Here is a 14,018-nt window from a genome sequence, read left to right as displayed (position 1 = left end):
GCTCAAGTTCGCCCAAAGCCCCTGGATGGAGCCTTACATCAGAATGAACACGGACCTGCGAAAGCTGGCCACCTAGCATTGTGTAATTTTAGTTACAGATTTTGCTCTATAAATTAAGTAAGATTACCGTGTGTGTTTGAGCCGGAAATAGCAATCAGCTGTGCACACGTTTCCCGGCGAACAAGTTCAAACATGCACAATAATATAACGGGATGAATTCTGACGCAGTCGTCAGTAAAATATAATACAGAATACTATTAATTAACCCAAAGAAATATATCCTAGCATTGTGTAATTTTATTTACAGCTTTTATGTAAAATATATATAACCAACACTAAGGTTATACGGACCCTCATGAACGTGGTAAGCACATGGAATGGGGTAGGAAGCCATTTAAATTCACACATTTTTACCGATTTTACTGTAAACTAGCAGTCAATGGAAAACGAGGCGGTAATCAGTTCGTGATTGTTGAATTGGGTAAAATAAGCAAGCCAGTTTGTTGCTACAATAAATATGATATTTAGAGAAGCAAAATATATTATGCGCTTTCTGTCAACTACACTTCGTTTCGATTCGTGAGTAGACACAATATATATGACAGTGAATTCTTTGAATAATGTGGACCAAAGTTATAATTATTGGTAACTTCCAGTTGTCTGTGGTCTGTGTTTGCCTCGATTAGGACCCCATCGCGGGGATCGACTTATGCACAAAACATACCATTTTGACACTGATTTTAAGGGTCAAGTTTGGGGGTCGTCGTATCCATGGGGTCGTCTTATAGACGGTCATATACGGTAGATTGCTATTAACAACATTCATCTTGATTAAGTATGTATTGACTGGTATAATTCTATGTTGTAGCCTGTATTGCATCCATCTTAACTTTGGATCAGATGTAGTTTTAAATGCTTTGATAAATATGTTTGACCAGTTCTGTCTTACTAATATTTCTTCTTCCCATTTTTCAATTATGTTTAGATTTTCTTCAGTCTGTGTCATAACATAATAATATTGTTTCGAACCTCTTTTACATGAAAGCAACTGTGTAATACATACATTCTGTGATCTATCTCCCTCTATAAAATTACCTTTATCGATTTTCAATCTTTTAAAATAAATATTGACAGATTACATTAACTTACATACTAACATTTGTATAGCGCTGAGATACAGCTCAGCTCAGCTGCTCAAAGGCACTTAGTTTTTCCCTCGTTCACTGGATGTCAGTCTCAATGGCACTCTGTATTGTCAATCTCAACTCCCTGGGGAGCATACAACTCTTGCAGCCACTAGGCGCACCGAGTTATTGTGGCATTCCCATCCTTACGAGGTACCCATTCACAGCAGGGTTGATTGGGACACAGTCACAGTACTTTGTCCAAGTTTTACTGCACGTTGCTGTACCCGCAACTAGGTGTTTGCACATATTCATGTGGCCACCATCTGGTCATATACCAACGGATTCGTGGGTTCTTTTAAGTGCACAGTTTTGTGTACTGTACAATGTATCTTAATAAACCTTGAAAAAGGAAAAAACTAATCTCAAATCTTATCACAAAACTCTTGAAGAGATTTAAAGTCTCCATCTGCATTCAACAAGCAGCCAATTATAGGCGTAAACATTCCCTCTGGATTATGGTTGCCTTATTCCTGTGGATTCCACAGACACATACAGAATGGAAATGAATTTTTTTAACTAAGTCATAGCTATCCCTAGTGGTATGCTTAAAAGAGTTATACAGTTATCTCCCTTGGCTGTGACGTCACAACATAGTTGTTGAAAACCTCTCATAATTTTTCTGTATGGACAACACAAAAGACGTGTTTACAGAGTGGAAGTGTTTTCAATTTTTTTAAAGAACTACAAGACTCCCGGTCAGTAGTGTAGCATTGGTTGATGTTTCTGACCATCGCATTCTATATTTTGTACATATTGCTTGCGTTTAATGTTACTTTATTGAACTCTACTTTTCCTGCCAAAAAGCATGACACAAGCGCGTGTATCTGCATGTGTTTTGTCTGTGCCTCGTGCTTCACGGGTCCTCCCTGTTCTGTTTATAAGATGTTCATTGTGTCTAACTTTCCATGTAGTCCATGTTCCCCATGGCATTTCGACCCATGGCCACGGCTACTCAGTCTGTTGATCTGTCGGCGTCCACGGGACAAACACAGACACAGCAGGCTATCCATTGACTTTCCTTGTAGTCTGTGTTCCCCGTGGCGTTTCGACCCATGGCCACAGCTACTCAGTCTGTTGATCTGTCGGCGTCCACGGGACAAACACAGACACAGCTGGCTATCCATCCATCCGTCCCAAACGAGGCCACGGGTCGAGGTCTGTCGGACTGGTTCATACTGGCGTCGGGTATGGTTCCATGGCTTCGGACCTTCCCGTGCTGCCACTCCCCTATGCTGGGGACCCATGGGATCCCTCAGCCAAGCGGATCTTCCAGCCACGCATCTTGGGATACGTCCCGGATCAGCCTGACACGGATGTCAACGAGGTCGACGGACGGCAATTATTTTTTGCCTGCATAGTGGGGTTGTAGCCGCAACAGCAGAACGGCAGTGGCAGTGGTTGGGGCACGCCCCGGGGTCGTAAGCCGTAGAACTCGTATAACGCCGGCAAGAGCCATAGTCTAGAGTCTATTTTTTTGTAGACAGTTGGGATGCTTTATAGTCTGTACCCGGGTAGTCGAGTATCAACCATGGAGTGAGCGTATTAAGCTTTCACGCCTCACTGAGCAATATTCCAGTTTATGGCGGCGACCTGTAATTCATCAAGTCTGGACCAGACACTTCCGGTTGCGCATGGTTCGAGCTTGACGTGTCTCGCCGGCTCTCACCACCCTATGGAGAAAATCCATCTAATCGTCAAACAAGAGGATATATTCTCGGCTATAAACTCCTGAAAGTGGCAAATATAGGGCTAAATCACAACCTACGATACATTTTTCAACACTTGAATTGTTATTTTGGTTATTTTAAACCAACTTCGAACCTATAAACTCCTGAAAGTGGCAAATATAGTGCTAAATCACAACCTACGATACATTTTTCAACACTTGAATTGTTATTTTGGTTATTTTAAACCAACTTCGAACCATGGCTGAGACACAACGCGTGACCCGCACCATTTCTGGAGTGGAGGACATTAAAAGAAAAGAGACTAGCCGACCTCATTAAAGCGACAAAACATGAGCTGCAAGATTCTATCGACTCTGTCAAAAGCGAACTTCGGGACATGAAAACTAAAGTAAGTGGACTCGAATTTGATGTCGCGAAACAGGACACTGAGTTGCAAAATCTCCTAACTGAGTTATGTGAGGAGAAGGAGAAGCAAGTTCAACTGGAGCGTCAACACATCCTTAAGGATATTCACGACAGAAAACAGAACCTCCTGTTTTATGGTATACCAGAATCTCCTCAAGAGAACACAGAGAGGGTACTGCGTGAGTTCATGGTTGAAAAACTGAACTTCACCGAAAGCAGCGAGCATTTGACATGTTTTTCAAAATTGTGCATCGACTCCCAGTTTCTGAATACCAGAGGAAGCACAACGCAAAACCCCACAAGGAGCATCATAGCCACCTTTACGTATATCCCTGACCGTGGCGCGGTGTTCGACACCAGGAAACTCCTCAGAAAGTCCGGTATAAGTATACAGACCGACCTACCACCCTTCTTGAAAAAGAAACGCTGATCCTGAGTCGTCAGGCTGCTTCCCTTCGTCAAGACACAGGCGTCTGGACACGAGTCAGAGTTGTGTCCTTCAAGTGGTTCTGGAGACGCTGCGACCCTAAGAAAGCTGGATCTCCATTGACCAGACATGACAATCAATAGATTATCGGTGACAATCATCCATGTTTTTTGTTGACATTCTGGAGGATACTATTTTCCTCTTACTATCAGTTCTAAAATACAAACTGGAAACATATTTTCTTCCAAAGAGACTTATCCATAACGGCAGCAATGACGTGTTGATAGTATTGTATAAATTTAAAGATAACAGCTCTATTCCGAGTCTGCTTTCTATATTATATGACAGAGGTTCAAAATCCATCATAAATCAGTTGTACTCCATGCCCTCTGAGCTGTTTTTAGAATCTATACGCGTCTGAGTGTGTCGGGTCTACCGAGTGCACGGGGCTAACATGAGCACGTGAAACATGTCCTTTGTGTGCGACATTGAAGCACGTGTTGGTGTTCGTTTTGGATCCTCAAGTATCGGAGTATGTTTTAGCGATACGTTAAGGATTCGCAAACTGTAAGTAACTTTGAAAACTTACTTTGATTGTAAATAGAATAGAAGAATAGAATAGACTAATACTTTAATGCCTTTTCAGGAATTTGTGTTACATCAGCAGAGCTACTGACACATTAGAGAGATACCAAACATATTTACTTACATTCTTTGATTTAGGTATCTTCACATTTCTTTAAGAGAGATATGGTACTTGGAATAAAGGATGTACGGGCTCTCTTAGTTTTCACAATTGGAACTTTGTAGCGGCGGCCTGAAGGGAGGAGGTTGTATTCCGAATTTAAGTAGTGAGTACGGTCTGATATGATTTTGACAGCTTGATACACAATTTGCCGCTCATATATTGATGATAAACATTCAAATCTGACTCCAGCGATTTTACTTGCAGTGTTAACAATTTTGTCTATTTTAGATTTGAGATGAAATGAGAGAGACCCGTACCAACAATGGAAGGAAAATGTTAAAATACTCTTAATAAATGCTACATAAAAAGATGACATCACAGATCGGTTAACATTAAAGGATCTCAGTTTACGCATGAGATGAAGACGTTGTTGACACTTTTTGTATAGGGCTTCAGTGTTAGATTCAGCTTAGAGTCAATACTTACCCATTCTAGCACCGATATACTAGGACAAAAAAAAAGGGAAAACATGTCACTGTTACAACACTCTCGAGCCATGTCATGCAATTTCTATACTTCGAATTTTATACAATAGATATCATACTATGTACTTGAACTTTTATTTCCCAAAAATTAACTTGAATTAGGTTTGTTTCACGATTTGATCTCCTTAGTTCCTGGGGACGGGCGATGGCCTAGTGGTCTTGGCGTTTGATCATTCGTCGCACCGAGGGCCTGAGTTCGGCTCCCCGCGTGGGTGCGGCGTGTGGGGCTTATTTCTGGTGTCTCCCCGCTCGTGTTGCGGCGTCGAGCTAAAACTCACTCAATCACTCACCTACTCACTTCTTAGTTCTTGTCTTAACCATGGGGGAGGCAGAGCCTTCTGCTCCTTCAGAGAAATTGCTTGTGGCAACGACGGAATTTTCTTTGTTCTTATTTTCTTTATTACCTTATGTTATAATTAAACGAAAAAACACTTTCACTTGGATACAGAAACACCATTTACGACCAGACAAGTTACGATTACTCTAAGATTCTTTAACTATGGATACAAATAACAAAATTAGCATAGTTTCAGGTAATTGTAGAGGCCTAGCCGAAAAAGGTAAACGTAAAGAAGTCATGAATTTATATAGAAAAAAGAAATTCTCAATTATATGTTTACAAGACATACATATTTCTGCAGAGTATGAGAACACAATGAGAAATGAATGGGGTTTAGAATGTGTCATTGCTCCATATAAGTCAAACTCAAGAGGTGTTGCCATTCTTCTAAATAATAATTTTGAATATGAAATACACAATGTTTCTAAAGACGAAAATGGAAATTACATAATTTTAGATATAACTGTTGATGACATAAGATTAACCCTTACAAATGTATATGGACCGAACTCTGATAGTCCTTCCTTTTATATATCTTTATTTGATAAGATTGTAAATATGGGTAACGATTTAATTGCAGTATGTGGAGATTGGAATCTTGTCTTAGACCCCTTGAAAACTATAAACACATTAATAACCCACAGGCTCGTAAGACTGTCTTGGACCAAATAGACAATTTAAACTTAATAGACGCATGGAGAGAGTGAAACCCTAAAACAAAAAAGTATACATGGTGGAAAAAGAATCTTCGCCAAAAAGCCAGATTAGATTTCTTCTTGGTAACTGAAGACCTCTTTAACATAAATAGTAATATATCCATCATACCTGGTTATAAAAGTGACCATTCGGCTGTAACGTTATCTTTATCAACACAAAAAAATAAGGAAAAGGGACGCGGCTATTGGAAGTTTAACACATCATGACTGAGATGAGAGGAATATATAACACTAGTAATTGACTTACTTAATGAAACAAAACGAGAACAGCAGACCCTACATATTCAGATGAAGAATTAAACGAGATTAATGATGAACACTTACGTTTGACTATCAGTGACACTCTATTTTTAGAGACATTTTTAATGAAACTTAGAGGTAAATCCATCTCATACTCTTCATATCTTAAGAAAAGCAGAACTGCAAAATATAAAGAACTAGAGGAGAATATATGTCATATAGAAGATGAAATAAGAAGTAACTTCGAAAACGTTAATGAAACACTTCTTGCTGATTTATCTAAAAGTAAAAATGAATTGGAAAAAATAAAAGAAGAAGAAATAAAAGGAATCCAAGTTAGAAATAGAATCCAGTGGTATGAAGAAGGGGATAAACCTACAAATTATTTTTGCCATTTAGAAAATAGAAACTATACAAACAAACTTATTAACTCCCTTATTAGTGATAATGGTGAAGAAATAGCAGATGGACGAGAAATAATAGTGGAACAAAAGCGATTCTATGAAAACCTGTATAAATCAAATTGCGACATAGATGAAGACACTAAAAAGCTGTATTCGAACATATTGCTACTCCTTCTTTAAATAAAGAACAGTCAAATGAACTAGAGCCTGATATTAGTGTTGAAGAACTTTTAGATGCTGTTAAATCAATGAAAAATAACAAAAGTCCAGGTTTAGATTGCTTCCCTATCGAATTCTTCAAATTTTTCTGGAAAAATCTGAAAATTTGATTCACCGATATATAAAAGTAACTTTCAACCAGAATTCTATGACTACTTACAATGAATAGAGGAGTAATTACATGTATCCCTAAGCCAGGTAAGGATAGAAGATACCTAAAGAATTGGCAACCTATCTCTCTCCTAAACGCATTGTATAAAGTTATAAGTACTTGTATAACAAACAGGATTAAAAAAACTTTGAATTTTCTTATAAACGAAAATCAAACAGGATTCATTCCAGGAAGATGCATTACGGAAAACATTAGACTTCTTTATGACATTATGTTTGAAACTAAAAGGCAAAACATAAAAGGTTTACTAATCTTAATTGACTTTGAAAAACTTTCGACACCGTGTCAAAATTATTCATTAAGATGGTCCTAGACAAGTTTGGTTTTGGAAGTAACATTCAAAGATGGGTTAACATATTGATTTCTAATGTATCCTCGTGTATGATACAGAATGGTCACTTGTCCACGTTTTTCGATAATGAAAGGGATATAGACAGGGTGATCCCATATCTCCATATTTATTCTTATTGGTAGCAGAAATACTAGGAATAATGATCAGAGACAACCACAGAATAAAAGGAATTGTTTTAAACGACATCGAACATGTTATTGGTCAATATGCAGATGACACTGAATTATTTTTGGACGGTTCCGAAACCTCTCTTAATGTAGCTATGAAAACTTTGCTTTCCTTTTACAAGATGTCAGGTTTGAAAATAAATATTGATAAAACAAAAGTAGTATGGCTAGGCTCAATGGCAGGTAGTAAAATAGTCCTATCCCAGGACTATAAGATGGATTGGCATAATGAGAATTTCGAAGTATTGGGAATCAAATTAAATGCTCATTTAGAAAACCTATAGGTAATTAATACAAAGAAGAGACTCGAAAATATAAAAAGAATTCTACTGAATTGGAAAAGACGCAATTTAACGTTGATAGGGAAAATAACCGTCGTTAAAAGTTTAGCTTTATCCACGATTGTCCACATCTTCTCTTCTCTCCCTAATCCTCCCAAAACATTTATTACTGATTTGAACAGATTATTCTTCAAATTTATATGGAATGTTAAAATTGATAAAAAAAACCGAATTAATTTAGTACGAAGGTACGAAGAAGGTGGTCTAAGAATGGTCGACATGAAAACCTTTATCGACTCTTTAAAACTTTCATGTTTGAAGAGATATATTTCAAAACCTAAGAACTATGCTCTCGCTGGTTTCCCTCAACAAAACCTTCATCACAACAAGCCAACATCACAAAACATTATAATATTAAAAATCCATTTTGGAAAGATTCTCTTGATGCCTGGCATAGATATGTTAAAAGATCGGTATGTAACAATAACGACATTAATGAAATACTCATGCAGCCACTATGGTTAAATCACCAGTGTAACCAGCCAAGTTTGATCATTCATAACTGGATTAAATGTGGAATAGTTTATATTAAAGATATTTGTAACAACCACGCATTTCTAACATTCGCAGAACTTAAGGCAAAATTTGGTATTAAAGGTACTGTACTTGACTTTAATCATGTTCTCCTTAGTATACCCAAACAGTGGAAAGAAGTTATACGAACAAATAACAATTTTAATATACCGTCGTTATCTATGTGCTCTCCTTGGAACGATTTGATTAAACCTAGTAAAGGTTCAAGGATATTCTATGATAATTTTATATCTGATTATAACATTCCGAATGTGTGTCTCAAATGGAACAGGGAACTAAATGAGTTGATAAATTGGAAAACCATATTTTCACAATAAAGACAATGTAAGTTCAATATAAGTTTTTGCATAGAGTCATTTACACTAAACGAGAATTACTAAATATGAAATTGATAGATAATGACCTATGTACATTATATGGTTCAGTAAGTGAGGATATTTACCATGTATACCTTGATTGTCCAACCCATCAAAATGTTCTGGTCAGAATTTAACAATTTTATAACTCAAGTCCTTGGTAAAACGTATGAAATGTCAAACCATGATATTCTATTTTGTTGCAGTAGTAACCACTTACTCAACCACATGGTACTATTGGCAAAGCGCCACATTTTCGTAATGAATATAAAAGGACACAAACCTAGCTTCACCATCTACAGAACATTATTAAAAGATGTCTACGAGATAGAGAAATTTATCGAGAAGAAAAACGATAATATGAAACATTTTTACAGAAAATGGATTGTCCTAGATGCAGTCTTGTAATTTATTTTTTAGTCTTTTCATTCTCTGTATTATTAGCTAGCATCTCAATGGTTAATCTATATTCCCAGTACCATATGTTATACATTGTCTGCTTTTTATTATGCAACCTGTACCATTCTACTCTACCCACATATCTTGTTCAAATGTAACCAAGTAAAGTGAATAAAAATACTTTACAAAAAAAAAAATTCTGGACCAGACATTCCAGTGATCAACTTGAGCTTCGATCTACGCACTTGGTGAGGTGTGGTGACATTGGGTTTCACGTGGTCCTTGAGATATTTCGCTCATATGATGACGTGCATGCGTGTGTATGTGTATGTGCGACTGCTTGTACTAACCCGGACTTCAGCTGGGTTTATAGTGCAAGCCCACTGAGATACCATACTGCAGTGAAGCATGAATACCCCACTCAGACACATTATACTGACTCCAAGCCGACCAGTCCTTGTTGTACCCATTAATGCCGAGCGCCAGGCAGGGACCAACAAGTACCATATTTTAACGTCTTTTGGTATGACGCGGTCTGGGATTGAACCTGCGACCTTCCGCTCTTCGGGCGGACGCTCTAACCACTACACTACGGAAGTGGTTTCTACGCACTTGGGATACGGTGACACTTTATGTTACCCACGTCAGCAAGCCTCACCACCCGATCCCATTAGTCACCTTTTACGACAAGTCGACGGGTCTCATGTGCCATCTCTTTGCCATCCTTCTCTGGTTAATGGCATTTGCAATTCTCACCTTAACTCCAGGTATAAGGGACTCGGGGGGGTTGTCAATCTCCCCTCGACAATCTGTTACGCTTGGCATTGTATAAGGTAGCTATATATTTTTTCATCATCTGAGCCTATTACTTCGTCTACTACTTTGGGTATTCACCCGTTCCATTGGAATCTACCTCCGGCCACGGCTTCCAAACAACCCGGAGCAGTTGTTTAAAGTACTCTGTATCACATACAAGAGTCTAAATGGCATAGCACCAGAATTTCTAATTGTTTCAGTGAATTGCCCCTTCAACCACCCAGACAACTGCGATCTGGAAGCAATTCTTATTGAATACTCCTTTTTACAGACTGCCTTGGTTTCTTATTGAGAATGCTCTTTCAGTGGTTGCGCGCCATCACTGAAATAGTCTGTTCCTCGCTATAAACTGTTTCCATGTTTTAATTGCGTTCAGATCACATCTTTCAACGCATCTCTTTCACTGTACTTTTAACGCAAACCTCACTTTGTAGCTTGAGCATCCACTTTGTGGTTGGATATCGCGATATGTAACTTTCATTATTATTATATTATTATTATTACTGAATTAGCAACACCACGGCTATATTCGAGGCCTGGGTTCAAAATCAATCCGCTGTCCCACGAGGTGATGGCAGTTCAGGTAGCACATGCGACGGACCACGTGACAGCCAGGTGAATGAATCAGATAACGGGGATGACACGTGCGTTTTCTTGCCAGAATGCACTGTCAGCTGAGCGCTCCACGGGAGGCACGGGCGATATACCAATATACTGATATCCAGTCACTGAATACAGGCAAGTGTGTTTATTCATTTGCCTCTATATAACCAGCAGGGTACATGGGTACCTGGTGGGATAAATCGTGTGGCTATTCAATTTTCTTGTGCCTCTTGGCAGCCTGGGTTATCAGGGGTAATAATAGGTAACATGTCAACACCTTGAGCATGTGCCTTGTATCTGGAAAAGGCGTGTTATAGGGCACATTTCTTGTTCTAACAAGTGCCTATTATCCCTCTGCGTTCTGACGGATCTTGGAAGGTGTATTCTGTCGTTCGTTTACTTTTTCATCATCCTCATCTCCCTAAACACGCTCATGGCATCTTCCGTCATGCTTTGTGACCTTGTGTTAAGCTGGGCCCCGTCTCGCTTATAGCAATATATGCAATGTGGCGCAAGTTCGCGGTGTAAGCTTTGGAACCAGCTTACACCTTGTGTAAGCTGGTCGTTCGTGCCTCCATAGCCTCCTGGAACCTTGTGTAAGCTACAATATAACGAATTATTTCATTGGCTGATAAATAGTATTTACTGCGGACTGAATGACGCTGATTGGCCGAGAGCTCATACATTGTAAATGGGCGCCGTTCACATCGTGTTGTTAGGTTGTCGAACGTTACGGGCGGACATGAGTTTAATCGTGGGTTTAATCAACGGCGCATTGATTAGTGATATCCTTTTCTTTGAAGGTATGTTTCTTTAGACATATGACGCCATTGGAGATGCGCTGTAAGAATTTTATGCACCATGTGGGACATTATTCTGTGATCTCATGTCTGCGTTCACTGTACAAAGTGGCTGGACAATTCAGTCACAATATTATATATATGAAGGCTTAGCATCCTCGGCTAGGGGTATGGATAGACAAGCCCATGTTAACCTTGTTAAGATGGGCTTGTTTTTCCTCGCCAGTGCTTCAAATTAATAAGGATTTCTCACATCTGTTCTCGAAATTATCCCAAACTTTCGTTCACATTTAAATCACGTTCCTCCTAGTCCAAGGGAGTTTTAGGTTTTAGCCCATGCATACTAGATCGATATCTTTTCATACAGCGGTTGCCTTGTCTTGGGAATCGGGTAGCTTCCTCACCCAGGTTTTGAGGATTATTTGGCAATTAATCAGGATACCGTGGTGGTCATGTCAGCCCACGATGGATGCTTGCCCACTCCTCTTTGGATGTCGTTTTTCAGGCAGTTTTCCGATGCCAATCACACTTGAGTGTTTGTGTTAGACCATTTGGCAGCACTAGTACCATCTCGCCTCTTGACTGGAGAAGAATCTTCCTGAACAATCCAATGAGGAAATTGTTTCACCAATCTCGGGATATTTTTCATTGTTCTGATATCGATCCTCCTTTTTTTATGTTAAGGGGAGTTCAGATTTCTTAGCGGATTTCTATCTTTATCTTCGTGACGTTAAGACACTGAAACACAGTCCTATGGTGGACTACAGATCAGCAATCGTTTCTGTTTAGGATATACAAGGACTAGCAGTGGTTCTAACAGCTTGCTCTACAAGCCGATTAGATCATTCCAGTTACGAATTTATTTATTTATTATTTTATTTTTCAGCTCCTAGTCCTACAATCTTCCCCACGTTGGCTTTATGTCTAATTCTGTAGTCCCTCCAGAAGTCTTCCAAACCTATGTAGGAATTTCCTTGACATTTCTTCTCCTTAACAGGTGGGTTTCTCCTTGTCATTGCTACAGCTTCCAGTTCCAGAATACCAGATTTTTTTGCCATAGACCTTAGTCAATCATCTTTCCAGGAGGCTATGGATGGCTGTCATGTAGCACTTTACCAGTTTTTTCTTGCCAAGAATCGGGCATCTGCCAGTGGTCTCTCATCCACAGAGTATCCCAGATTCAAGTATTCTCTACATCTGCCTCTAGATCAGACTGAACTAGAGTCCTATGACCTATTCGAGCTCTGAGATGATATCTCCGGCGTACTCTCTATATCAGACGTATTTGCCGCTGTCTTTTTTATCTCATGCAAGACAATTGTTGGTTTGGAGATCTTGATTGCATATTATATCGTCTTGGCTTAGGAGGACCATCACTTCTGTTTACCAGGACTGTGACCCCAACTTAGTGAACAATAGTTTTCCCTGCATGAAACCAGGGCCTGGATGTCGTCACTTGCAGCTTGGGGGTCCATTTCCATAGATCAGATTGTTGCTGCATGCCGGTGGAAAATATCTAATCCCTACACGTCATTCCATCCTTAGAGAGCCTACAGACAGCTCCTCTCTTCCACCTGTTTTTTCCCTTGAGGTGGAAAAAGAAGAGGGATGGGGGGTGGGGGTGCAGATACATCCAAACTCAGCAGTGGTTCACTGTTTTGGACTGTGAGGGAGGAAACAGGTTAACAGAAAACGGAAGGATGAGGATCTTTGAAAAACCTTATCTACTTATATTTATCACCAGTAAGTGGAATTATTATATCCGCTGCAGTTTATTACTCCAGTTAAATAATCTGAGAAGACTTGAAATCATGAACCGGAAGTGACGTCATGAACAGGAAGTGACGTCATTAAACAGGAAGTGACGTCATCAAACAGGAAGTGACGTCATCAAACAGGAAGTGACGTCATCAAACAGGAAGTGACGTCACCGAAACCGGTTGAAATGAGAATTGGTCAAATAGACTATTACAGAACCGGATATGAGGTCTTGGACCGGAAGTGACGTCAATCTTCTCCAAACACCAAATATTTCTCCCTCACGAGTATGATCCTTCCCTTTAGGTAATTGAATACTAGAATATCCTGGGAATGATCTAGGTAATCCATATAGTTATATTTCATCACTTAAGTCATAGTTATCCTAATTGTTATGTCATAGACTATAACGGGATAATTAGTGGTATTGCTGTATTCATCATCTGCATAAACCTTCCTTACTTATGTGTGATTCTGGCAACCATAATCCAGAGGGAATGTTTACGCCTATAATTAGGAACAATTACATGTATTGTTAGTAATTGTTAGTAAACTTATCTCTGGATTATGGGATCTAGTGCCCACGCCAACCTCCCCACAAGGAAATGCAGAAGATGTTAGTTTTTCTTCACAAAAATCGTGAGGTTTTCAACAACTATGTTTTGACGTCACAGCCAAGGGAGATAACTGCATAACTCTTTTAAGCATACCACTAGGGATAGCTATGACTTATTTAAAAAAATTCATTTCCATTCTGTATGTGTCTGTGGAATCCACAGGAATAAGGCAACCATAATGCTGAGGTAAGTTTACTAATAATTACTAACAATACATGTAATTGTTCCTAATATTAGTAATGTT

The 14,018-nt window shown here is 39.1% G+C and overlaps 1 protein-coding gene and 1 long non-coding RNA gene across 3 annotated transcripts in view; one reads left to right on the top strand and one right to left on the bottom strand.

Annotated features, from left to right (window-relative positions):
• LOC124285238 overlaps positions 1-14,018 on the top strand; it is a 290,116-nt gene that overhangs the window by 53,270 nt on the left and 222,828 nt on the right. The window lies entirely within an intron of this gene.
• Positions 1-14,018, bottom strand: part of LOC124285240 — a 48,709-nt gene that overhangs the window by 28,642 nt on the left and 6,049 nt on the right. The gene's annotated exons all lie outside the window — the stretch shown is intronic.

This window comes from Haliotis rubra, unplaced genomic scaffold (genome assembly GCF_003918875.1).
Source record: "Haliotis rubra isolate DU_JTF1 unplaced genomic scaffold, ASM391887v1 Scf356, whole genome shotgun sequence".
Lineage (NCBI taxonomy): Eukaryota > Metazoa > Mollusca > Gastropoda > Lepetellida > Haliotidae > Haliotis > Haliotis rubra.
The sequence above is the reverse complement of the archived record's forward strand: the minus strand, read 5'-3'. Positions and strand labels throughout refer to the sequence as shown.